Here is a 26,327-nt window from a genome sequence, read left to right on the forward strand (position 1 = left end):
TATAAATCGTAAGTTGTTGCCGTTTTTTTTCCAGCGGCGCGCGCGGCGGCCGCCCAGCCCGGCCGGCCGGCCGGCCGGTTCGTTGTCGATGTAAAAATCGAACCGGAAATTTCGCTGGGCCGGGGCGAATTTTTACCGGGGCGCCGTTAGAGTACGCGACGCCTCGCGATAGAGATAATAGAGCGACGTAAATCCAGTTATATTTCCCGAATACACGGTGACAGGTCGAACGGCCGTGGCACCCTGCATCCTCCCGACCGCCGCCCCGTTCTCCTCTTCCTCCTCCGCCAGCCTCGATCATCCCCGCGCCGCCCCTCACTTACACGTTCGGATAAAAATTGCGAGCTCGCTAACGAATCGTGATTCTCGCCCTAGCGGAACCGTTCCTGTCCTTCCGCGAAATTAGGCGGCATTAACAGTCCTACCTGCAATTAATTGCGAGCCGTCCTGTCCGCTGATACAAACGAGGACGCGCCTTCGCTGTTTACCTAACGCATCGCTCCCCGAATCCGATCGCTCGACGGGAAAATATTGCGAGATCGCGCGACCGATTCCTTCCCACCCCTACTTCGCGAAAGATCTGGCCTTTTTTCCATTCCGTCGATCAGTTTTTCGTTCCGCCGAAGCGATCGGACGGGGTACCGGTAAATGTTCTCATTAGCGATCGATTTCTCGTTCTACTTTCCTGTGTTCCTTCTTTTTTCACGTTGTCGGGAGCAAATGATAAAATGATACGAACGGAACGGTGAAATATTAATGGTAACGGTGTTTCGTTTATTAATTTGTTTATTGTTGTATTCGGTAACGGGTTTAATTAATATTTATATAATACTTTCATTATATTAATTGATGTAAGGTGTTCGGGATATTTTCAGAATGGTATTATGGGATTTGTCGTCGGGACGGGAATTATTGATTTTATTTTCGGAAAAAAGGTTTGTTTAATTTAATTTGATGGAGGAAGCATTCGCTTCCGCTCGAACGTGAAATTATTCTGTTATGAGTGGGTTACTTAAGACTGGAATTTTAAATATTTCCGTTATTTTTAATTACACGGTTCACGTTGGTACGATCGCGATAAAGTTTCTTTTATTTTCAACCGAAATTTTATCGTTGAGAGGTTTATTGTTCGCGAGAGACGAGTACCAGTGGTACGAGCATTATTTAAAGCTAGCCTAACCTAATATTGTCCCCCGGCTAACAAAGTACAAATACCGACGGATGTGCAGTTATTTCGTCGGAAGATAATTAGATCTTAGCTGTTCCGTCTCAATCGACTTTCGCAGCGAGATGATAATGGAAGAAATGAAATTGGACTCGGCGATTGATTGAAACGAGGAAATGAGAGACGGAAAGGTGTCCGTGGATGAATGCGAAAGAAGAACTGTAACGATGATGTGGAATGACTCAGCTCGGATCGTCTATCGGAATCGCGATACCATCTTCTTGTGTTATAGATTGCCTCGACCGTGAAAGCAATCGAAACACGAAAAAATGTTCATTTAACTTAATAACATTGACAATACCCAAGAAATTATTATATACCGACGGTATTCTATTTTCTATTTTCCATTTTTATAAGAAAGGAAACTAAAATTATTTAGCTTCGATCTTTTTCAATTGCATTTCTTTAATACATTTATCTATTTATGCTAAAAAAATCAAAATAACGATATTAATATTTTACAAATATACCGTAACTAATTACATTATCAACATATCATTGCACTGAAGATAACACGAAATTTCAACAAGTATATTCTGCATTATAATAATTCGTTCATTATGGTTATATTTATTGTCTATATGTTTCCCGCGTCAATGTCAAAGAGGACACCGCACAGAAACGGAAGCACATAAAAATACTAATAACATTAATAAAGCCCGGAATGTTTAATCGTTCCTCATTTGTCCGTGAACGATCATTGCTTTAATCAGGCTTTACAGTCGCCGAATGACGTCGGCAACAGTGGCAAAATGGCGTCGGTACATAAGAAACGCGCTGCCACCGATCGGCTGACGGCCGTAAAGGGCTGCTGTTATTTTAGGAGAATAGAACGAGTTGCCAGCGAAATGGGTTATTCCGAGCCGTTGATTTTCTCCTGGGCAGTAGGAGCGAAACGCGGGGAGAATATCATTATAAAACGCCAAGTCACGAAACCGGCCATTCCGGCGTCCTATTAAAATATTAAAACACCTCGTCCAGCCCCCGGTGAGTCCTGGCGTGGGGTGTGAAAAAAAATAAATCTACCTTGTCATGCACAGCCCCTCTCCGTGACTCTCTCGTTGTCTCTCCGGCGTGGTGTTTCAGGAACAGGTATGAACGGCCCTTGAACACGTTTCGACGGGCCGGCCGGGGAACAATTCGATTCCACGGCGCGACCGTAGCGTCCCGCGGCCGACGAAGACTTTCAATTAATCCCTAAGACTCGGCCAACCGAGAAACTAATAGTCCGAGCAACGAAGAACATGAATATTCTATTTCGATCGGGCCACAAATTAGATCTCCGCGGAGGAACGACGCGGAACGGAGAAAAAAAAATGAACGGAAATCGCGAAGAAGCGACGTAATTCACCGGATCCATTCATTCGGAGTTAATTACGGTTTTACGATTGCAGCCGCGGCGAAGAATGCGAGCCGTCATACGTTTACACCATCGGAGGAGGGGAGGGGAAAGGAAGAAGCCTGATTGCATCACTGACCAGCGGTATATCACTGGCAAAATGAATACATAGTACTGTCGGGAACCGGTCACTCAGGAAACGGCGACTGAGGCGAGGGAGCTGATCGAAATAAGTCGGCCGAGGTGGTAGTTCGAGGCCGTCACCACTTCTACGCTATTTCGACCTGGCCGGACTTGTCCAGCCGCTCATCAGTCAGAGTCATTACTGGGATAATTAATTACATTTGCCTCCCCCCTCCACGCCCCGTCTCTTCAGTCTCTACCACCTCCCCCACCTAACCGTCCGCATCTCGACCCTCCCTTCAGCCACCCTCGACCCTGATACGAATACTGGACGAATCAATGGAAAAATATAGGGTTAGGGTGCGGGTCGACGGTGTTGCCGGGATGTCCGCGGAACACGGAGATGGGAGGAAGATTGGCGATTCGAGTGATGATCGATTAGCTGGTATTATAGAATCTTGGTAATTGCCTGCTAATGGAATAATAGAAGATTTTATCATTTTCCTGATGTATTTTTGTAAATACGTTGAAACGCTAGATTGAGAGATGAAAAAGGAATTCGATGAGTTCGAGCGATGATCGATTCACTGCTTAGTTTTATAGAACCTAGACGATCCTCTATTAATGTAATAATGAGAAGATGGTACGATTCTCTTGACGCGCTTTTGTGAACACATCGGAACACCGGGTATAGTTAAGTGAAACAAAGTGGATTCAAAGAATCTGAGCCCGCCGGTCAAGCTAAAAATATGTATGTCACGGAATAAGTGAATTGCTTGCCACTCTGACTCATCCTGTCCGAGGGAAGAGACTACTTAATTGGAAGCGTAGCTAAATTAACATTACAGAGAAACATGTCTCATTTAATAACGAAACGTTATTTACCCTCAGAATTCATTCCTTTAGCTGATCTTTTAGATAAACAGAGGAACGCGTGCAGTTTTCTTAACGTTCTCTACCTTTTACAGTCACATCTGGAGCGCCTGCACGTGCAATTATAAAATTACTTTCGGCGCAGCATGCACCGCCGTAATCGAGAGAAAATTAAGCGACTGCTCGATGTCGCGTCCCCCGTTTCAAACGATTGTCTCCCGTGGAAGGGGTAATTTGTCGATAATCAAGGCCGATAATCCGATCTCGACTACATTCCATTTCAATTCCGGCAATTACGAAAAGTCCGAGCGAAGTCGCTGGCCGAAACTACGTGTCACGAGTAAATTGCTAGCCACTTGGCAGCTGAAAGTGTACAGACAGAAGGGCGGTCTGGAGGGGGGGGGGGGGGGTAAAGGGAGAAGGCGCGCCCCAAGCGTAAATGTATTCCTTGCGCCGGGTCGGAGGTTGCCGGGCAAGCAGGGCGGCTCACGGTAATTGTAATAATTGTTATTATTCGGTGTATAATTAACGCCGTGGCCGGAGCTACCGTGGCGCGCGGAGGTCTCGAACGAAAAGTTTAAGCATGGTGCCCGGCGGCCATTTGCATAATTAATTAAAGAAGGAGTTGAGTTTTCAACAGATCTTCATGCCCCGCGCCTTCTCGTCGAGACGGGAAGCCTCCGAGATCCCACCGCCCGCGCGGCCCCATCCTCCGGGAGCCAGACGATTCAACGAAATCCAGTTTCTACTGGAAGGGATTCGCATTTTTCTTCGCGGAAAATAGGGCGGCCGACTCCCTCGAACGTTATTCCTCGTTACTCGGATCTCGGACACTTCGGAGCCAACTACGAATTGTCGTAACTTGTCTTTTGAATCTCGGCATCCTCGTTTGTAGATCTTTTAACGACTCGGGGATGAATAGTTTTACGTCATTTTGTAATCAGGAGAGTTTCGAGAACGACGAGGGATTAAATCATTTTTCGAACGCTTCGAATGGTTCAATTGTTTAACTGTCGGAAGATGTTGGTTGTGGGAGTAGTTAGTAGAAGATTAACGTTTGATCATCAAACGTCTATACATTGCAAATCAGATAAAACACTACCGTAATCTATTATTTCGCGTATCCATTTGCCAAGCCAATTAACAACGAAATTTACCGCCCACATTCAACGTAAATAGTCCCATTCTCGAAACAACTAATCCATCGGACGAAAAAAAAAATCTATATTAAAAGCCTCCATCGTTTCGTCGTCATCGACAATTATAGCACGACTGCTCCGCCGCGACAGAATATTTTGCAAAATTCAATTCCCTCGGCGAACGGAACGCAAAAAAAAAATATATATATACATACGTATATACGTATATACGTGGGCACACATATATGAACGGGGGAAGAGCAAAAATAATGACCGCCTTCTTTTTAAGTATAATGAAAAAAGCAATTAACGCGTGATAGAGCGAGCGGCCAGCAGAGCCGGCCGGTAACGAGGCTAACATCGATTTTTATCGTCGCGTCGGCCGGTGTGTGAAATATTCAAAAATTAGTGGCTCTGTTTCTCTCTGTCCGCGGCTGTCCGCCGCGGCGCATGCAGTTCGATGAATTAGCCCCGGCTAATTTACGGAAATGTACTCGCGGCGGGACGCCGCGTGAATGGACAAGGACGTAAGAATAAAACGCGTGACGTTTCGCCGTTAATGCGCGCACTTACGCAATATATTCCGGCCGCAAATAAAAATAAGCAGCTCGCGGCTGCCTGTAGCGTTCGCTCGTTCGCTCGCTTGCTCGCTCGCTCGATGAGGACGTGGCCGCGGTTAACTGTTCCGATACTGTTTTACGTGTTATGTCATCGACGCTCGGTCCCGGGGTCAGGCAGCCGTTCGTAATGCGAAATTATGTTCACGCAACGCCACGCGATTAGGATCTCGCTCCCCGGCAATCGACTTTTGCTTTCAACGCGGCGCCGCTTCGGGGAAACCTGGTAATGACACTTTTCATTATATTTATCCTTTTTTCTCTTGCTCCTCTTGTTCCCCTGTTTCCGAGAATAATCGCGGTTTAATAATAATAATTCGGAACTTATTGCTGGATGCTCGTGTAAATTTATGCTTTTGCAATCCCGCTTTCAGAAACAGGAGTGAAAGGAACTCACGCCTGGGGACTTTTTGCCGGTTGAAAGTGAAACAGGCAATTCATTAAATGATATCAAAATTATTGGTGTGCGTCCGCCGGGTGTCGTTTATTGGCCGAAGGAAAATGCGAAGTATAAAAGTATCGGGCCACGAATGAAGATGTGTAATTACCGGGGTTAACCGGGGCCCGGCGCGGTGCTATTAACCGTAATTTTCGTGGAATTATTCAATTCCAGCGGAGTCGAAAGGAATTGATACACTTATTAGACGCGTAATTATGTCGCAGGGTTATTATTGCCACTTTCGTTTTTAACGATCTTCTTGTATAATATAAAATTTCTTATTTACGGGCGTCGCGTGAACGGAGCACTCGCGGGGAAACGGAAATCGATAGTTTATTTTGCAGTCAGTTCAAAATTGAAAGAATTCCGTGCGAGCTAAAATTATTCCGGTCGACCGACGTCGGAACATTTGTCTAATATTTAAAACACGAATTTTTGAATTTCAATTATTCTTATCGCAATCTATACATTCGAGAACGAAGATAAACGGGTAGCCGCGCCGCATAATGGAAAAGAAACGCGAGCAAATCACACAGACCAGACGAAAAACACTACGGTGAAATAGATCGCGAGGGAAATCGACCGTAATCAGACGTTCCGCCGGCCGCGACATCTCCGCGACTTTCGACGCATTAATCAATTAAGAAATTGTTCGGAGTAAAAGTCACCGGTGCTCGCGGGAACCGTTCAAAAAATAAACGGGGGGAGAACTTGTTATGAATCGACCTAGGATAAAACAATTTCTTGCATTCCTCGACGGAATTAGAAAGTTTCGTAGGCGTTTAGGAAGAAAAAAAGCACAAGTGAGAAAAACGCGAAAGAAAAGAAAAGAAGAAAAAGGTAAGAATTTCGTTCCATTAATTCCGCGCCGCGCATTACAGATATTATTCAACTAATATTAATGCATTCAGTAGGTGAAACTCCCAGCAACCCGAAGCGAGAACGAAACATCCTGTGTTACCGGGCGATATCTATATCAGATAGCGAGTTTGCGGTAGAATGCGGCGGCCGGGCGGGACGGTTCGTAAAATTGTAAGATATAAAGACGATACCGGGTCGGGAAGAGGCGTTAATGCGATGTTCCTAGTTACATTCGTTACGAGTAATTACGTTCACGCAACAGGGCCGATCGTAATCTCCGCGTGTAATCGAAGCACCGGCGTTTCTAGAATAAATAAAAACTTCCTGGAACCGATCGCTGGGGATATCCCGTGGCGTCCTGCCACAGCCTGCTCCTGGCTGCTTTGATTTACACGCAATAATTTAACCTTTTTATAATTGAATTAAGGAGAAGCAGGCCTTCTCGTCGCGCGCGCGCGCGCGCGCCCCGTTCCGCGGGCCGACAAATTGCGACTTACATAATAGATAAGCAGCCGTGGCCGTTTCACTTGCTACAAGAGAGGAAAGAGAGGAAGAAAAAAATAAAAGGAACGGAACGGAAAAATTATTGCAAATAACCGGGTGACGTAATGAGCTAAAATATAATTGGCCGGAAGATCGGCCGCCATGGCGTAACATTACACACCTTGCCGGGGCTCTCGCTTTCTGTTATCTACGCGAGCGCGAAAATAACCGTAATCAGTCGACACTGCGCGCCACATAATCCTACCGCATTACAAGTGAACATAATTTATTTACTACGCTCCAATTAGCCGTACAGCTCGCCTCATAGAGGATCGAATTTTACTTGTTGCGTTTAATCACCGCTTCCTATTGCCGCGGGACAACGTTGCGAGGAATTTGATCATTTCGTAATGAGCAGGCTATAGATTTTTCTATAGTTTTTTATTTTTAAATAGCGTTAACCATAGTTAGCATTCTCTTCGGTTTTAATGTAAGAGAATTTCAATTCTACTGTTCTCTTTTGGAAATGTGTAAATAGATTCAATACGTACAGTTTGTAATGTGCGTTGTGATCGAGTTAATAATCCGAAATTGATTTTTCGATTAATGGGATTGCATTATAGTTTTGTTGGGGAACAAATTAATTTTTGTAGCTCGCTGTATGTGAAATAAGGGAAAGCAAATACGAGCACTTGTGAGATGTATTATTCCGAATAATGATAATAGACCGTTCGGAAAAAGTAATGATTTTATTTCTGCCGGAGGTTTCGAAAATGCAAATGGTGGCAATTAATGTTTGATTAATTAACAAGAAGGATGATGATACGTTATGGAACAGTGAAAAATTAATTAAAAATTTCCATCATTGAATTCATATCATTTGAGACCAACTTCTTTCGTTCTTCACGTATTAATTAGTGTTGAACGAACTTAATTAATGGTTTACAAACATAAAGGCGAATAAGCATTGAACATAAAAATCGAACGCAAAAGTACATGGCGCATGAAGCTCCCCGGTAATAGCTGGCCTGCGGATGTTTCTGCATTTATACCATTCACGGGCATAAAAAATGAAATGGAATAAACATCCGAATATACTTTAACAAGACTTTATGCGTTTTTACGAGCCGGACTATAAAAGTGTTACACAAATCGAAAGAGACTTTGCCGCTACTCTTGAATTTGCTGTTTAATATCGCGCGGCGAAAAATTAGATTTCTGAAATACTTTTCTGTGCCGAAAATTAAAAATATTTTACCTAATACCTGGGGATGTATGCACTATATACAATTCTGCAATATCGCAAACCTTTTTCTTTCGCTAAATATAATACAATATTAATTTTTTCACGAAAGAATAGAAGTACATTTTAAAACTGGTCTACATTATTAATTAAATCAATTAGACACTAAAAGAAAACAAACGAATGAAATAGTTGTAACAAAAATATTGTATAAAGACATTTCATCAGTTTATCATGGCTGTTAACATATCTCTAAGTGTTTTATAGGTTAACTTTCAAAATATTTGTCACAAATAGAATATTCATTGTGTATAGAACAATTAAGCAAGAAGTAAACATGCGCAAGGAAAAAATTGTTAAAAATGCTAATACTCACGTCATCCACTTGTTTTCTTTGGCTGCATCGATGCAGTGCACAAACCCAATGAACGTGTATACCTATCAAATGCTTATGGTCTCCAAGAACTGTCGCTCTTACACAAACAATTCAGTTCGATTTTTAAAGAAAATTTGTTGCATCGATGACAGACAAGTTCCTCAATCGATTGTTACACTTTAAAACTTCCGCCGCGCAATTTTACCACAAACATTTTACAAAATTAAAGAGCACAAAGCACTGTGTAAACAACGTCTTCAGCCATGTTGTCCGCCAAAAGTGCATCGCAGCGCCACGGCGCGATCAAGAAGTCCCTTTAAATCCTTATAAAGTCCATATTCAGTCACGTGTTCGATGAACCAAAATGGCCGCAGCCTTGGTGGGATGTTTGTTCGGTGCTCCTGAATTGAACAAAATTAGTGCAGTGAATATTAGAGTTTCGAAGAGTTATAAGAGTTTCGAATTGCAACAATGATTGATCACGGCATTCTGAACGAATTAAATGTTTGTGTGAAGTTAAATATCCAGAACAATCACGCGTACCCGGTGAACAAGAAGATGGTCTTCGTGCACCCCAACAGCACAAGTCAAAGAAGTACGAAAGCAAGGTTAGTTTCATTATTATTAACGATTCTTTTTAAAATAATGAAGCTACTTACCTCATCCACTTGTTCATCATTTGTCGTCATTAATTTCTTTCAGCATTTGAATATATTCTCATTTTCCGTGGGACATGTCTAAATACGAGAAAAAGTATAAAGAGATCATTATCAGTGGCATACGTGTTTCTAGTTTTTTTTAATTATATATCTAATGCGCAGATAAACCGAACACTATAGGGGGGTTTAATGTGTGCATTTTATTTGGACGTAATTATAGGTGTCCGTGATCGTATAATCACGTAGATAAGTAAATAAATATAGTAACAGCTGCAGCCCACTCATAATGATAGCAGGATCGCAGTTTAGGTCAGCCGCCGTTTGTAGGCGCGTTGAAAATGTTTACGGGATGCCGGAAAAATTCAGGCGGCCGACGATAATTGCACGTTCGAAACAAAACGCACGGCAAAGGTCTTGGCTCCGTGCTCATTTCCTTTCTCATTTAGGTCTGTAAAAACCGCTCATGATATCGCGTTACTAATTAGTAAATGAAACAGGTCGAGATAATGCCGGTGCCACAGCGGAAAATATTGCACAATACATTACAACTGCAATCTCGCCGGGCGAGGCCGGCTGACATGATGCATTTTCTTTTCTTTTTTTCTCTCGTCTCTCCTTTTTTTTCGAAAAAAAGATTTTAATCATATTAGTCCCATTTAATGACTTTATCTGGATGATATTTTGCATCGGCGCCCGCCCGTAGAATATTAACGCCGCCAGTGATATAATTAAATTTAATTAAAAAACTGTTCGGGTTTCGGTCTGATACTCGCGACGAAATGTAATTTTAATGAACATACATACGTCTAATGACGCAGTCGTTTTATTGATGAATTAACTGTTCCATCTGCGCCCATCCTTTTTTCTTTCTTGATTGTTGTTCGGGATTTGACAGCGAATTTTAATAACTTAACGAATGTTCATTCTCTTTTTGCGAGTAGAATCCTGAACGCGCGTATACATGCGCTCCGACAGAACTTTTATTGAATGTGTAAACATTATTGACAACCGATGCCAAATATTATTGAAAAATATTTGCGTGTATTAATCATTAAAATATAAATTGGAAAGGAAAATTCATGATTATATTTCACTGTTGTTGAATTTATTACAAATCAACAAATATTACATTTATTTATTATTATAATAGTTGGAAAGAATAAGTAGGGTAAGAAAGAGAGGGACAGAGGAAGCAGGTAAAACGTTTTCACGGATGGTCCAATGGAGAATTTGCATATCAGTAGCCAGATTTCAGCACGCTTGTTGCCGGTTAGCAGAGTGAATGATGGGAGTTTACGACTTTCATAATTTTTTCACAAGGAGGCAAATTTGTATGAGCGGTGTCAATCGCGTGGCTAATGCTGGTACGCGGGTAGAAAATTGCGAGCGGGATTGGTAGCCACGTCGTCCGACCGATTGGAACCAAATTTGGCACGAAATCACGTCCCCGCGGCGGTAGGCGGCTCGTTTAAAAATTCATACGACGTGTCCTGTAAACCTTTTATCGTTCAGCTTTCACCAGTAGCACCCTGGTACATCGACCGTTTCCTTGATTGTTCTTCTTGACGTCGCCACTCAAAATAGAATCCATTAAACTCCCCGATAAATTGTTTAACTCGGTTGCGCTGGTTCGCCGAAACCGGATTAAGAATTTTGGATAAAATTAAGACCGCGAGAAATTAATTATGAACTCCGTTCCCTTGGCTTTTCGGACTATACGCGTAACCGGGCCGCGGAATTTTTATTTCATCCTGCCTTCTTTATTCTCATTTAAAAAAATACCCTGCCCCCTTGTCTTCATTAATTATTTTAGTAATTATGCCCTGCGTAATAGAATGTGGTTCCGCAAAGTAGGCCAGACATTTTATCTAGTTTCGCTGGAATAGGTGTTGTGATTTCGTTTCCACGATCAGTCAGTCGGAAGCAGATATTCAAGACACTCGCAATTAATCTTCCAGTTCTGTTTCAATGAAGAACAACAGAATTTTTGTACATAGCAACTTCATTAATTACTAGATAAAGCCGCCTAGATGAAATCACGACTAATCCCATGTTTTAAACAACATAAAGCTCCCAAAGATAACTATAAACAAAGTGAAAAATGCATTCTCAAGCTTCCCGCTGCAATTAAACATTCAAATCAGCAATTAGCTTCCAATCATCCCGCAACAAAGCTTCCTCATTCTCGCGTTTACCAATCTAAACTCAGCAATTCGGCCGAAAAAAACAGGAAACCCTCCGCTGAAATCAGTTCGAAACAATCCCGCGATCAGCCTCCAGAAATCACCGAGCCCGGTCCGCGTCCGCGCGGAATTCAATGAAATGACGCGGGGGCGGCGCGGCGCGGCGCGGCACGCTCGCCGCTCTCCGCAGGCGCGACAATCGCGGCGGGTGCGTTAAATTAACCGCTAAATGATGTCACGCGAAACCGCGCGTTTTACGCAAACTCCGCGGGCGTATACGTGCGCGCCGAAATCCGTTCCCGGTGAATCGATTAAGACCGTCGCGTGTACGCGATAAACAAAGCGATCAACGTTGGCCGGCGGGCCGCTGGGGAAAAAATTCCGGTTCCAATCAGACGAACGTCGTTTCGCGCGATCGCGTATGAAGCACGTCTACCGCCGAGGGACGCGGCTGGGGGACGGGGGGATGAAAACGTAGGTAGACGGAAACGGAAGGGGGACAGGGGGAACGGCGGCGCGCGGTGTAGGAAGGTTGAATTTGTTTCCGAACAATTTTCAGTGTTCCGCCGTCCAAAGGGGTTGGTCGGCAGGAATAATGTATACCCGAGGTTTGGCTAGCTTGTCGAGCCGTGGAGCCGTTCAGATGGCGAGGGGCGAAGCGGAGCAGCGCGGCGCGCGGGTGCAACAGAGACACCGCGGGACGCCGGAAAAAGAGAACGATAGGGGACGAGTAACCCGGTGGTGGGCGGCGGGCGGCGGGTGGCCGAGGGGTGACGGCGATACTTTTTTCGGGTGTAATTTTTTATCAGCACCGGCAACCAAGCGCTTTGACCAATCCCTCAACCCCCCTCCGACGCCTATATAGCACGTCACTCTCTATCTCTCTTCCTGCCTGGCCCTGGCCCCCTCTTCACCTGTACCCGCGCCCCTTGAACCGCCGGCCCCTTCTACACCCCGGAACCGCTTGCCACCTACGAACTCTCTGCCCTCCGAACGCCCACCTATGCCACCCTCTTTTCACTCCCAACCCCCCGCTCGCCGTCATCCCTGGCCACCCGATCGCCACCTCCTCCTCCTCCTCTTCCCGTCCGACCAATCTCGCCACCGTATCGGTGCTCAATCACATTTGCGATGCATTTTTTTTCCTTCCTCTTTTTTCATAAAGCTGGATTATAATTGCATCGCGAGTTCGAGTTGCGGGATAGCCGGGCGAAAAAATGGAACATTGCCGGGGTATGGGGCTATGGCGGGCTGAGCCGCGTTGGGTGGACCGCGTAGGATGAGGAGGAGGCTGCGCGGGTGTCGGAGTGCGAGTGAGCGAGAGATGTCGAGCGGAGGGAGAGCGAAAGGAACGATGGGCAGGCGGGGCGAGGCGCGGGAGAGCTCGACGGACGATCGGTTCGGGAGCGGGTGGAAAAAGGGGGTGGAAAAAGGGGGATCGAACAGGAGGAAAAAACCGATGAGGTTTCGGGGCCGCTTGATTGGTAGCCGAACGTACACCTACTCGCTATCAACGAATCCGACTATTCGTGTCCTCATCTTCACCCCTTGCGTTATACCCCAACACCATCCTCCTCCTCCTCCTGCTCCTGCGCCTCCTACTCTTCCCGATCACCATCCCCCTCGTGATCGTATTCGGCGCCCCCGGTCTATGGCATTCTACAGAGCATTGCTCGAAACTGGCCCCGGCCATAGACGCTTCGCTCACGGCTCGTATAACGAAATCTGGAACACATCGTTATCCTATTAGAACGGTAGCCTGCTGATGCGACTGCCTGGAACCGGAAGTGCCGGGGAACACTTTCGTCGAGCCCGCGACGAGCCGGGGAGGGTTGCCGGCCGGCCGCAGGACCGTTCCGGAACGAACGATGCTGAATAAAGCGATCGCGTACGCTCGCCTTTTCGGGGATCCGACGTCGCCGCCGGTATAATCGCGAATTACCGGACCTGCTTTCGGGGTCGCTTTAATTGGGAAAGTTAATTGATGATATTTCGGTTTCCACGTCGAATGATTGTCTTCGGCTGACGTTGCTTAGAAAAGTATGATGTACGGCATTTTGGGTTTTACGCGGGGATTTTAATGATTTTGACCTTTCCGCGATTTGTCATTTAAAGAATTTTAATTTAGAAGGTATTTGATTCTTTCGTGGTTCTACGAGAAATATTATGAAGGGATTGTACAAAGAGAAAGTGATAGAACGTAGCTGTTAATTTATAGCTTAATAATAATTGATTGCATGCTTGAATAATTCATCTGCCATAAGATCACAAGGCGTCGCAGGAATTTAAATTGGATCCCTGTACTTTTGCAAGAAATCACAGTTTTATTTGGTGCGCATCGAAGTGGATCCCGAGATCGATCTGGTCCCATCGATTAATTGCGCACGAATATTGCGTCGGAATATAATCGTGTATTAATGGCGGTCATAAGTCAAAAATTCGCGCTTTTAACACACTTTTGTATCGCGACTGTAGTATTTCTTTTGACGAAGTATAATTATCGTCGCGTGAATGGGGCGCGCAATTTACTGGGAGCAAAATGCAATTGGTCGGTCGTGGTCGACGGGCCGGGAGGGGCTGTAGGGGGGTAAAGAGGAACGGAATCGCGATTCAGTAGCACGCGAAAAAAAAAGCGGTAGAAAAAGAAATGGTAAGAACGAACAGAAAATAAAGCAAGAATATATATTAATTTATTCTTAATTCCGCACGTCCAATTACTTTCACCGGCGTTGCATAACTAATTACGAATTTCCTTCTGCAGCCCCGTTCCTCTACGCGGCATCGCGCCGCGCCGTTTTGTAACTTCTTATACAAATTTATTATACCATCATAATTACATGAATATTTTATTCCGCGGCGGGCGCTAGTACCTCTTACTAATTAAAGCCATTCTTCGTATCTGCTTAAGCTATCCTCGATAACCCGTTATAGAATCCTGCAAGCCGAAACCGGCCAATAGGGCCGGAAAATTCGCGGATCCCTTTCTTCGGCAATAAATTTATCGCGCGGAGGAAGGAACGCGGGATAATTAAACGGGCGTAAGAACGAGTAAAAGGAGAGAGAGTCGTCCAATTAAATCGACGCGGGAAGGTACGCGGAAGGGGTTGCCTGGGTGTTGTTCTTGCCGACCGCGAAAAGTGACGATGAATGGTCTTACTTAAATACGTTTGCACATTTCGCTACTTACATTTCACACTAAAAATATCATTTGTATTTCTTTAATAATTAACAAATAGATCGTCGTCTTTAAACAGAGATATATGTCGTTCCACGATTTTCTAGTATCTGCAAAAACTTGAGGCGGTAGACATATCTTTCTAGATTAAATAAAACGACGGTATCATCTATTCCAAATTATATTTAGTAGATCCAAACCACCAACCCTCTTTTCTCAATCAGTCTCATATGATTCTGTAAATTCATAGGGGGTAGTTCACCCTAACCTTCGACCAAAGATCACACGATCACGCGCAAGGGTGTTACAAGTCAGCACTCCGAGATCCCCAAAATCGTAGCTCCTCAACGTCCGCCCATCGCTGTCGCGCAACGCCAACAATTCCTAACCAAAGATCATGCCGGCGATGATCGTCGGGCGATACCGTACGGGTATTCAGGCGCGCGGGTGTTTTATCTGTCGCGGGGCGAGCGAGGGGAAGCAGAGATAGAAAAAGAGTGAACGTGTTCTCGCTAAAAAGAGAGCGAAAGAGAGAGCGGTACAGAGGGAGAGAGAGAGAGGGAGCGAGAGGGGGAAGAGGGAGGGAGAGAGAGAGTGAGAGAGAACAGCAGAGAGAGCGTGCGACGAGTCCTTTGGACGTGCAGCCCGTCGATAAATAGCGAATGCGATAAAATGCCGCGAATTTAAAATACGCCCAGGATTTTACAGCGGGGACCAAAGGACAAAGCCGCTCTCGTTGTTTCGACAATACCGCTCGTCGAAAGGGGGTGGCGACGGGAGACAGAGAGAAAACGAGCGCGGCGGCGGCGGGGAGGGAAAAAAACAGGGTGAATCGGGGACGAGTGGAAGCGAGACGGTTTATCGAGGAACGACACGGAGGAGAGAGAGCCCGAGAGAGAGGGTGTAAAGGTGTGGGTATAGGACGCGGTCGGCGGGGGAGGGCGAGACGAGGAGGGGCCGTGTGGAGGATGGCAGTGTGGAGGAGGCACAGCCAGGGCTGATTCTTCGGGCAACACACGTTCGCCCGCACGTTCACGCAGGCAGCATCACGCGCCGGCAGGCGTCGCTGGTTTTAAAAATGGGGGATTTTTTCACATTTATCAGTACACGCTCAGATCTGGCTTCCGTATCAATGTCCGAACACACGTGAACACCCAGACAATCGAGCATTTCACACGAATACATTGTCCTGATCGGATTGTATGGATTTTTTTCCGGGACACATACTCACCGCACCACCCCCCTCGTCGAGCCATCGGCCACCACCCTCCACGGCTCCCTACCTTTTGCCTCTTCTCTACCCACACCACCTTGCCCCACACCCACCCGGCAGGCGCCTAGTGGCCGGATCTCCCGTCTACGCCACCCCCGTACAATACCACCCCATCAGCTATTCCCGCCACCCACGCGACAACCGTAATTTTAAGCTGAAAGGACCGATTTTTGTGCATCTCGATGCTGTTTGCTGCGTCGTCGGCTTCCAACCCGCCCTGCGCCTGCCGATATCGCTGCTCCACCGCCCCTTCCACCCCCGCGCCGCCAGCTAGCCCGCACGCCCCTCTCGAAGCCCCCATTTTTTTTTTCTCCACCCTCGCTGCTCCCGCGGCCAAGCGTCGCTGACGTTCGAACAATCGTTTTGTGCGTTCATAATGTTTTGATTCCTCGCGCTGCCTTGCGCGGATAATTGTTATCGGCGCTGCCGTTTTATTGGCGGCCGACTCGGAGTTCAACCTTGCACTTATGAGCACCTCCTTCGGTGATCGTGCTTGCGAGCTGTTGATACTGTGGATTGTTCTGGGGATTCGACACTGAAGTGTTTGGGGTTGATTCGTGTTTGTTGCGTTCGATGAGATTTTTGTTTGAGAGGGTGGTTTTCTGTATTGATCATGGGAGTGGGAATCATTTGGAATTGTAATGAAGTACTCGTGGTTTTCCCTTAATCAGACGAAGTTGCTGTTTGTTTGGTGTTTGTTTTGTCATTATTAGGTCTCGGGATTGTAATTCGCTGTGATTGATACCAGAAGTGTTCCTGTATTATTTATACGAGACGAAGATACTAAGATTTATAAATACCTGATTTGAACCTAGAAAATTTAACGGGTCAGGGGTTCTTGCGGAGTCACGGCTCTTGAAATAAACCAAATATCTGTGAAGTGGTGTGCGTCACGGGGTGACTCAGAAAATTCTGCTTCAGTTTTAGCCACTATCGTTCCTCTCATTTCTTATTCCATGGAAATAAAACTGTTTTCGAAATAACTGGACACCAGTGATCCGAATGGTTTCCTTCGTTGCAGTCATTTTCCATCGAATACTACAACCATTCTCAAAAGAAACTCAGAAAAAGTACTAGGCAACCACCGAAATAACGCCGAATAATTCTACATAAAAAGATAAGTCGAAAACACAGAATTCATCTGCTTCGTGTCACATTCGGAAAATAATCACATTTAAAAATCTCATCTACTCCACCTAACGCGTCTATACATGCCAAACCATTTCTACTTACAAATTCCACTGCACGAACATCATACAAAAATCCCTCATTGCGTTATCCACATAACGTCTCCCAGAAACGAATATTCCTCGTATATACCTCTCGGATTGCACCACGATTTCGGAAACACCGTGTATAACCGGTAGCCGCAATTATCAAGTTGAACGTCCGAAATACACTGGCGGCGTCCCCTCGTCAACCCCCGTGTTCCGTGTTGCTGTCCGGTGGTGCGTCGCGTGTTTTCGCAACGATTCCCGAGGCCTGCGGTTAAAGCTCTCCCGACATCTGCGGAATCAAAAAGCCTCTTCGATGAATGGAAGACGATCAGTCGTGTCTGCTCGTATGGCTCGGGATAAATAAATAGGGATCCGCCATTATCTGGAGGACCAGCCCTCGACGCCCGCCGGACCCCTACCACCCCCGAACGGGTCAATGGAATTCATAACGTTTGCGCGGATAAAAAAGCTGGCTGGCCCAGCACCGGAGGGGTGGGGCCACATCGGAACATTACTCATGCCTCGGCGTTCGCGCAATTTTTAGCTCTGAAATAAATCATCATTATTGCGGCCGGAGGGATGCGCATTATGGGGGCCACGGGGGTAGATTATCGTAGGTGGAGGCCACCTACACCCGCTCCCCTGCCCTGCCGCGTCATCCTCCCGCCGAACTACCCTCCGCCGCCCCTACCAGGCTAAACACCGATGAAACGAACACCGGGAAAAAGAGTTTCGATCTTCGGTCCGCTGCGTCGGTTGATACTAGAACTCTTAACGTCAATATGACATGTTTCTATTTTCTCGCTATTATTGATGTCTTAAAAGTGTTAAATATGAAAAATAAATAGTTCAACTTCGATACTATAATCAATACACGATGAAATTAAGGGAATCTGTGGTTACAATTGCTGTTAAGATTGCATATTCATAAAAAATGTTTTGATCGCGATAGTCACCGGAGATTTTAAAGTACTTGGAAAGAGTAGTAATTTGTAGGATAATTGACGTCGATTAAAAATGTTTTAGAAAGTAAGTTGACGATGGGGTAACGTAAGAATTGCTGTATGAAATAATTAATAATTCTTCAGTGTTATCTTGGTTGCAAGAGACTAAGTGAGTCTTCTGTAAAACTGTTGGGGTGTTCCGATGATTACACTGAAGTGTAAGAAAAGTGGAAAATTATTCGTTTAGATATAGAACTCTATCCGCTAAGACCCATTACTTTAATAATTCCTCGGTTGAACACTATTTAGAGTACTTAATTCTTTATTATCCACCGTTCCTACATATCGCAGGCCTAGTTAAAAATTTATCTGCGCTTCAAGTAGATCGAAGAATAACCGCGAATATGAACCCGATCGATAATTCGCCGTTTAAAAATCGTTCCTACTCTCTATACTTACCGGTCTACGGTAATCATTCGTACGTAATTACGTTATTCCTGAAATTGCGGTATAATCATTCTAATCATTCTCCAATTACCCGTCCCGGCGTTAATAAATTACAGAAACCGATCGATCGTCCCGATCTTCCCCGCGATTCGTCAAAGTTCGAATCTCCATAAACTAAGTTCACCGGAACCGGCAGGCCGGGATCGATCGTCTTTTTCTGTCATTAATCATCCAATTACCGATTAATATTCATGCGTCGCTGATAAGCAAGCCCGGTGTACACATCGAAATTCGAGTCGCCGGCGTAAAACACGGTCCGCGGCCGTTCGTAATCGCAGCGTCGATCGCGGTTATCTCGCCCCGGATCGATAAATTAATTAACTAATTTAGGATTAGAACATTGAAATCTATTTAACGCGGCCGATGTATCGGATCTGTTTAGGTATCCGTTCGGCGGTCGGCGCGGAAGGATAGAAAGTGAGAGGGTTGACGCCGCGCGCGGCTTTGACGGCGAAGGGGTGCGCGGGGAGGGGGAGACGGGGGGGTGGTGGTAGGTGGGTGAAACGGCGGAAATCGGTGGGAGGGCAACCGGGATGATGTTACATCATCAATCAGCTGGCAAACATCAACTCAACGCTCGCACCCTGCACGGTGTGTCCTAACCTGTAGCCAAATATATGCGCCGATAATATCGTCGCAGCATTGCTACATCATGTCCGGCTGTAATTAATTATCTAATTCTTAATCGACGCCGGTAACGGGCGCGCGGCGACGATCGAGGACGATCACGAAAGATTTATAACGAGATGACGGTAATCTGGTGCGACGCGTCCCCTGTTGCGAATCGGTTTTAGTGGTCATTAGAATCGTTTATTATATTTAGGAATAAGGAAGATTAAAGATTGTAACTGATACTTAGAATTCTGTAGGAATCCGATGATTCGTGAATGGTCGTTGATCTGTTGTCGAAATGTGTTTATTGGCGTTTGTTGTAGGTGAGTTTTTTACGTTTGTGAATGTTGCGTGGTTTGTGATTTTTCGATACGTTCTTCGAAGGTCTTATACAATAGTGAGCGCGTTATGAATAAATTTAGTACCTGCAATTTCCATGAGTGTTGTTACTGACGCTAATAGTAGGTTAGTAAGCAGTGGATGCTTGTAAATTCATACTAGGCGCGGTGAAACGGAGCAAAACAAGAAATCGTAGTAATTCAGGTAAAATTTGAAATTATTTAAATTTGATGAAGCCTTTAACGAAAACATCAAATCGATACGTGTACGCTGGGTTTTGTTAAATTTATGCGGAAAGTGTAAATTTATGTAAACGCCGGTGATCCATAAGACTTGTCAATCGCTAGAACGTACGCGACTCGGCGGAGACGTCATTTAAGGGCGAAGCACGGTATAATCTTACTAGTAAGTGTGTAATGTTAACAAGCGCACGGATGGATAATTCGTCAATTATCTTAAATCGATGCTCCCGATGTTATTGATCGCGACGGCGACATCTCGCCTTCTCCGCGAAAGAGTTCGGATTTACAGCGACGCGTGCACCGTATGAATATTAATCGGCGCTCGATTATGCCGTTTCGATCGTTTTGTGCGCCGGCCGACGACGGCTCGATGTCTAATAACAACGGACTCGTTTCGCCTCAAAGGAGGATTATTATAAATTGGAATAAAAGTTTCGTGTCAAGGCGAAACGAAGAGAAATGGGTGAAGGCTGCAATATTCGTTATTTCTATCTCGTAGCTTCGGAAAAAAGAGGAAATGGAGGAAAAGCAGAAAATCAAGAGAAAGCATAGCGATTCACCGTCGAACAGGAGCGTTACGTGCCGTTTAACGTTTTATGGATAGGCAGCTTCAACGGGATCCCGATGTTTATAAGCAAATTCGAATCTAGACAACCTGGCTGCAAATTAATTTAATTTCAACGCTCGTTTCAAGATACATGGTTTTTATTTTCCCGTTGCGAAGAACGGAGCAACAAATCAAGAACAACATTCCAGCTCTCGAAACCATCGAGCAATTTTATTATCTACGGTAACGCAACTTTTCCGGGAGATTCGAGAAGGGCTATTTTCGATTGCAAATTGGTGCTTCCGCGGGGTGCTTGTTTCGAGATCGATTAAATCTAGTGTTAATTAAGTGCCGCGAGCCGGGCGTTCTTCCAAAATGGATTTTTCCTCGATACGCGTATCGGCGCACGGAAAATTTATATTTCGTTCCATCTTGTCGTTTTTTCTTTCCCCGCCTTCCCGCTCCGCCTTTTTTCCTCGGCGCGCTGTAAACTGCCTGTGTTCCAGTCTCGTTTTAATTGCCAACAGGATACGCGCGCGTATCGTCAGCTTTCGACGTAACAAATTATAACAGAACATTTGCGGCCGATTTCCGGAAGAGTTCACCGATAAGATCGAGTGTTTACATCATTACGGGATTTCATTATAAGCCCGTCGCGTGTGCTAATTACGTGTCAAGGTTTCACATTCCGCTGCCTCGACGAGGAGTCCTTAATTCCGACGATCGAAATAATAAAAGAGCCATTCAGACCGATCGCCTTCGACTATCGCCACCGCGACACCATTAATTCCCGTATTAATTAAAACCCCCCCGTGCCGACGTCAATTTTTTTCTCTCACATCGACGGCTCACGATCGCCTGTCCTGCTTTCTTCCTTCCGCCTCGATCGCCGCTTGTACAAGTCCTAGACACGTCGGGGATTTCGCACTTGAACCGTGAAAACTGGGTCATCTTTAGTATTAAAGGAAAATTGAAAATAGAAAATAATCTTGTACTCTTATACACGATTAAGAATATTTTAATGTCTCCTATCAGAAAAGTACATCTTCTCTTTTACTGGATGCACTGTAAAGGCAAAATTATAACTTTGGTAATTATCAGATTTCCAAATATAATCTTTAAGAATAGCCTGCGGACAATCAACGGTTTAAATCATTCTCGAGAAAAATTCAATTTCCTTTTAATCTAAAGTAACACATACTTACTCGAGCGTCAATGAAATATCAGACAAGCCAAAGAGTTCGAAGTCCCTGACCAAAACAAATTCCCGTCAATCGTAGCTCCGCCGTCATTAAACGCAATTTATATTCCATGATCCTTCAAATATATCTCTCTCGGCGATCCAGCCTTTTAAATCACGTCTAAGAATCTCGTCCGGCGACCCGATCGAGCAACACAGTCCATCGATCTCGGCGACGCCCCGACGGCGACGGCGAAGAAACGAAACGAATCCCGTGTCCGCGACGCCATAAATCACTCGGGCCAGCATCTAATTAAACCGCGTGTGTAATTAATAACTCATTTACGCGGAATAATTACGCTCCTTGGCCGGCCGTGTCGAGATCACGCCCCGATAACTGTGGCCATGGGGGATGATCCAGCCGCGGCGGTGCGCTGCGCGCGCTGACTCGGGCGCGAAAAGTCACTAGTCAGAGTCGAAAGTCAATGCATATGTAATGCGACGCGCTTCTATCCGGGCCGATCGCCGGCAGCGATATGCTAACGCGAGCCGCGTTACCTGTTTACTTATGATTATACCGCAATTATTGGATTTATCGACTACCGTTTCGAAGCTCCTGATTTATTTCAACATTAATCACGTTAATGATGCGCCGGCTAGGCAGCCTTCGACCCCTTCCACCCCTCTATGCCTGCCTGCGCAATCCAACCCTGCAAACCCGAACGGCCTAGCTGAACCGTTGCACGCGGGGCGATCCGAGCGGCCGGGCAAACAGGAAATGAGCATTTCGATCGAGATCGATCGTCACAATTATCGACGATTGCCGGGGCGACGCGACGCGACGCGACGCGACGGTGGCAAACGGACGACGTCGCAGCGCGAAACGCGTTTCCCGCCGCGCTTAACCTCGCTAATGAGCCGAGTAACCTTAACCTACTATCCGCGCGCTCGCCTTCGGCGCGAGCTCGCGTCTGAATTTCGAACGATTTTTCATGGGCCATGACCGATTCCGTGGTGTTTAACTCTTGCGCCGGTACGAAGGGAACTGTTCAATTGGAGTTGATTGATTTGGGATTCAAGGGGTGGTTTTGGGGAGGTTCTGAGATTTTGATGTGATTGATCGGTTTCGAGGGTTTTGTAGTTTCGAATGGCGAATGTAGTTGTTCCGGAGTTGAGATGCTTGCGGAAATGTCTTGTGGAATGTTGTAATGAATTGAGGATGTTTGCGTAGTTGTATGTTATTTATGAAAACAGAACGGAATAGAAATTGGAATATTCTTTGATAGGTAATAGATGTCGCAATTAACGACACAATAAAACTTTCGTCACAAATAATTAAAGTAAATCCAGTTTTCTATATTTACAAATTACCCCATGAACCAATAAAAACAAAAATGAAATCAATGAATCCCCATTAAAAACTTCTATTTCCAATCTTCATATCAATGAAGAACAACACGAAGAAGAATTGTCTCACGTGATATACATAATTGAACTTCTCAATAAATTATCCCTTAATCCTCTTCCACGTATAAATCGACTTGATATCATGAAATCTAAGTTGATATCAGATTACCAATTAACCCACAAAAGGAATTATTCACCGGCAAAAAGGACGTCCGAAAGGAAAGGATGAAAAAGTGAATTCAGTACTTGTGCGGCCGTTACTCGGTATTAATCGCGTGGAGACGGAGTGACGTCGAGGGATTCTAATTATCCTGTATTGAGATCGCGATTACCCGGAGGCCTCGCGTATTCATAGAAAAGCGGGCTGGTATCGGGCGTGGCCGCACGCTGCCGCTGCTTGCGCTTGTCCGCTTACACGTTCCGCATACTCTAACCGGCTGCGGTCCCATGAGCGAGTAACAACACCGAGTGTCAAGTCGCTGGCAACACAATGACGTTATAATGACTAATGATCATATCATTTAATTAACATCGCGCCTAACTAGTCTAGGCTTCATTAGCCCGCCGCGGCCTTAGACGGACGCGTACAACGGCCACGCTTATTATGTATCTATCGGCCGGCGATTGTCCGCGGCGCGTGTTAAAGCCGCCGCGTTGTACCCGGCCCGACACGGTTCCTCTCCTGGTGCCGTTGAATTTCCAGCGTTCTATAACGCGTTGTTGCGCTACGGAACAACGATCGTTACGGTGCCCGGTAGAAAGGAGAAAATCAACCGATCGATCGATCGATCTATCAATTCACGCGGTAACTATGTCGAAGAATGGACGAGGAACGTTCTTGGGGTATTATTTAATTAATAGGGATCATTGAAGCTCGTACTTATTGCGTTTTGTCGCAGTTTCAACCCTTTCCACTCGGTTGTCTCTGGTATAGAGGCAATTGGTATTAAAGATGCCATATGATTCATTTCAGATTGTAGAATTCTTTTGTTTTCACTTGAATAAAGCAAGTTGACAGAAGAAATTAAGAGACGCGAATGTATGAATACTTGTAATTTCGCTCTTTTGAAATTAAACTTTAGGCCCTCGAAAGTTTTATTATAGAAACTATTAAGGCATTGAATGTATTCGGCAGAGGGATAGATTATTCTGAGAATTTTTAGCAATCGTTTTGTGAACAGGGAAAATTTCAACGAGATGAATTGATTAATAGAATCTCTCGTTCTTTGTATTTGGAATTCATTCACGATCAATTTTCTAAGATTCTACACAATATTCTTCGAGAAAGGATTTGCAGAGAAATGTACAAGTACATTAACCAGAAACTGGCGGAGTTTCTTCTAATAATCGCCAATTTCGTTCAGATTTATCTTCCTCCGCTTCCTCCCGAACAGTATTTATAAATAGTGAATCAACGGAAAATTACTTTCAGACGATTAAACCATATACTCAATGAAAAATGGGACGAAGAAACGGCGCCCATTGTGTGTTGGTAAAGTTCGCGGCGCATTATCCGCGCCAGCGGAATTGCTGTAATGCCGGCGGAGGCACTCGCATGAATCACAATGCTCGTTTCATGGAGCATCATTAAATCTCCGGAGACGGACGTGGCGGCAGCAACCAAATGTTTTTCCGGTTGCACACCGTATTTCCCAGGCCGAGACCCGAAACTTCGTCTTCCGCGTAAACCGCGAAACCGCTCGGTTCGATCCGACCGTAGGCCATTCGCACACCAAGCGCCGTGTATATACATGTAAACACGCGCCCGGCTTTGTATTTATAAGATCGCGTTCCGTGCTGCCCGCTCGGCCACAGAAAGGATCGCTTATTTCGCGGGCAGGCGAAAAGAGATTTCCCCGAACCGAATTAACGGGCAAAGCCCACGGTAATTGCACGATCCACGGACGCGCGTCAATCTTACGTCAATTACACACTAAAAGCATTAGACAGCAAACCGGACCCGCGACTTTCTCGGCTCTCAGGCGTTCGATCATTTAGAACTGTGCTTCGAAGATTCGCGTCGGCGTTGGTACCTCTCGAAATTGACTGGTGTTTAAGAAATCGCCTTTTCGCCTGATGGAAAGCTCTAGTCGCTCGTCGAATAGAAAGTCAGTTGACTTTCCACTCGTGCTATGATATATGGAGACAGGTGGAAGGAAACGGAAAATATTTTGTATAAATCTCGTATTATAATTAGGATCACACAAAGATTTAGTGTTCCTGTCAGTACGAAATTATGCATTAACGCGACTCATCCGTTCGTACTAAGTGAAACAACTTTTTCATTAGCAACCTTCAATCTCCAGAGTAAACACGTACACCTCTAATTACGAATTTCCTTTTCCTTCCCTGAAACTATTACTGCTAAAGCAGCCTTAATTAACACTTAGCAGAAAGAAATCATAAAACCCCGTGATAATATCTCAACACAAAAGATCAATCTTCAGATCAAACCTACCATTTTCATAATTCTCGTTGTGCAATGATCTATACCTCTAACACAAGACTCCAAGACACCGAAGTAACTAAAAAAGCCACTTACCATTTTATTCATACTTTCGATTAATTACCTGCAACAGTACCGAATGCAACAACATCAAAATCGAGATCCGACCAATTCCTTTATCATTCCTCGAGCATTCTCGTTTAAGACACATAATAGTCGAACAGTGCCATAAGTAAAATCTCGGGATCGTCGGATTCCGCGTGAGCCAGAGCGGCGATTCCGCCACGGCCATTACCGGCGAGCCACGAACCGAGATACCGAGGATTAAGACGTTTCCCCCGCCGCGCGGCGAGGCCGTTTCCCCGAAGGTAGCCAATCACGATATGCAAAGCGGCGCGGGATCGCGGGGCCCGCTCCCGTCCCTCGCGAGCACTTAATTACAAAGGTTATTCTTCCGGTGGCATTCTGAGAGGGCACGCCGATGATATCTCGTCCGAGATCACGGCCAATTATTAATTTATAAGCCGGTCGTTGTTAGTCCCCCGGTTCTCCCCCTCCGCCGCCCATCGCGGGCAGGTTGTCCGGGGCGAAGGGTGGCGGTTGTACATTCGAGGCGAGAAACCTCTTCGTTAATTAGGTTCTTCAATCGGCAGTTATTGTTTCGTGGCGGCCCTAATTTGGCAGCCCGGCAGCTGCGACTGCGCGCGGAGGCGCTAATTAAAACACCTAATTGTGGCCATTAACGCGAAATGCGACGTAGCGATGCGTTGGACGGGTAACGCGGTTCACACCGATCCACGCTCGGTTATGCCCGCGCTTTAAACCGCGCTATAAATACGATCTAATTAGCATTTCTCGGTGTCTCGATTGAAATTAAA

General features: G+C 45.4%; 1 protein-coding gene across 4 annotated transcripts in view; it reads left to right on the forward strand.

The window, feature by feature from the left end:
* Window positions 1-26,327, forward strand: part of pdm3 (POU-domain protein pdm3) — a 201,238-nt gene that overhangs the window by 65,512 nt on the left and 109,399 nt on the right. Inside the window, exon 1 of one of the 4 annotated variants that reach the window (XM_076374324.1) lies at window positions 9,269-9,326. The exons of the other annotated variants lie outside the window; for them this stretch is intronic. The gene's annotated coding sequence lies outside the window, so the exon portion shown is untranslated. Of the gene's footprint in view, window positions 1-9,268; window positions 9,327-26,327 lie in introns of those variants that run through there. 4 annotated transcript variants of the gene reach the window in all.

Source organism: Nomia melanderi, chromosome 1 (genome assembly GCF_051020985.1).
Source record: "Nomia melanderi isolate GNS246 chromosome 1, iyNomMela1, whole genome shotgun sequence".
NCBI classification, from domain to species: domain Eukaryota; kingdom Metazoa; phylum Arthropoda; class Insecta; order Hymenoptera; family Halictidae; genus Nomia; species Nomia melanderi.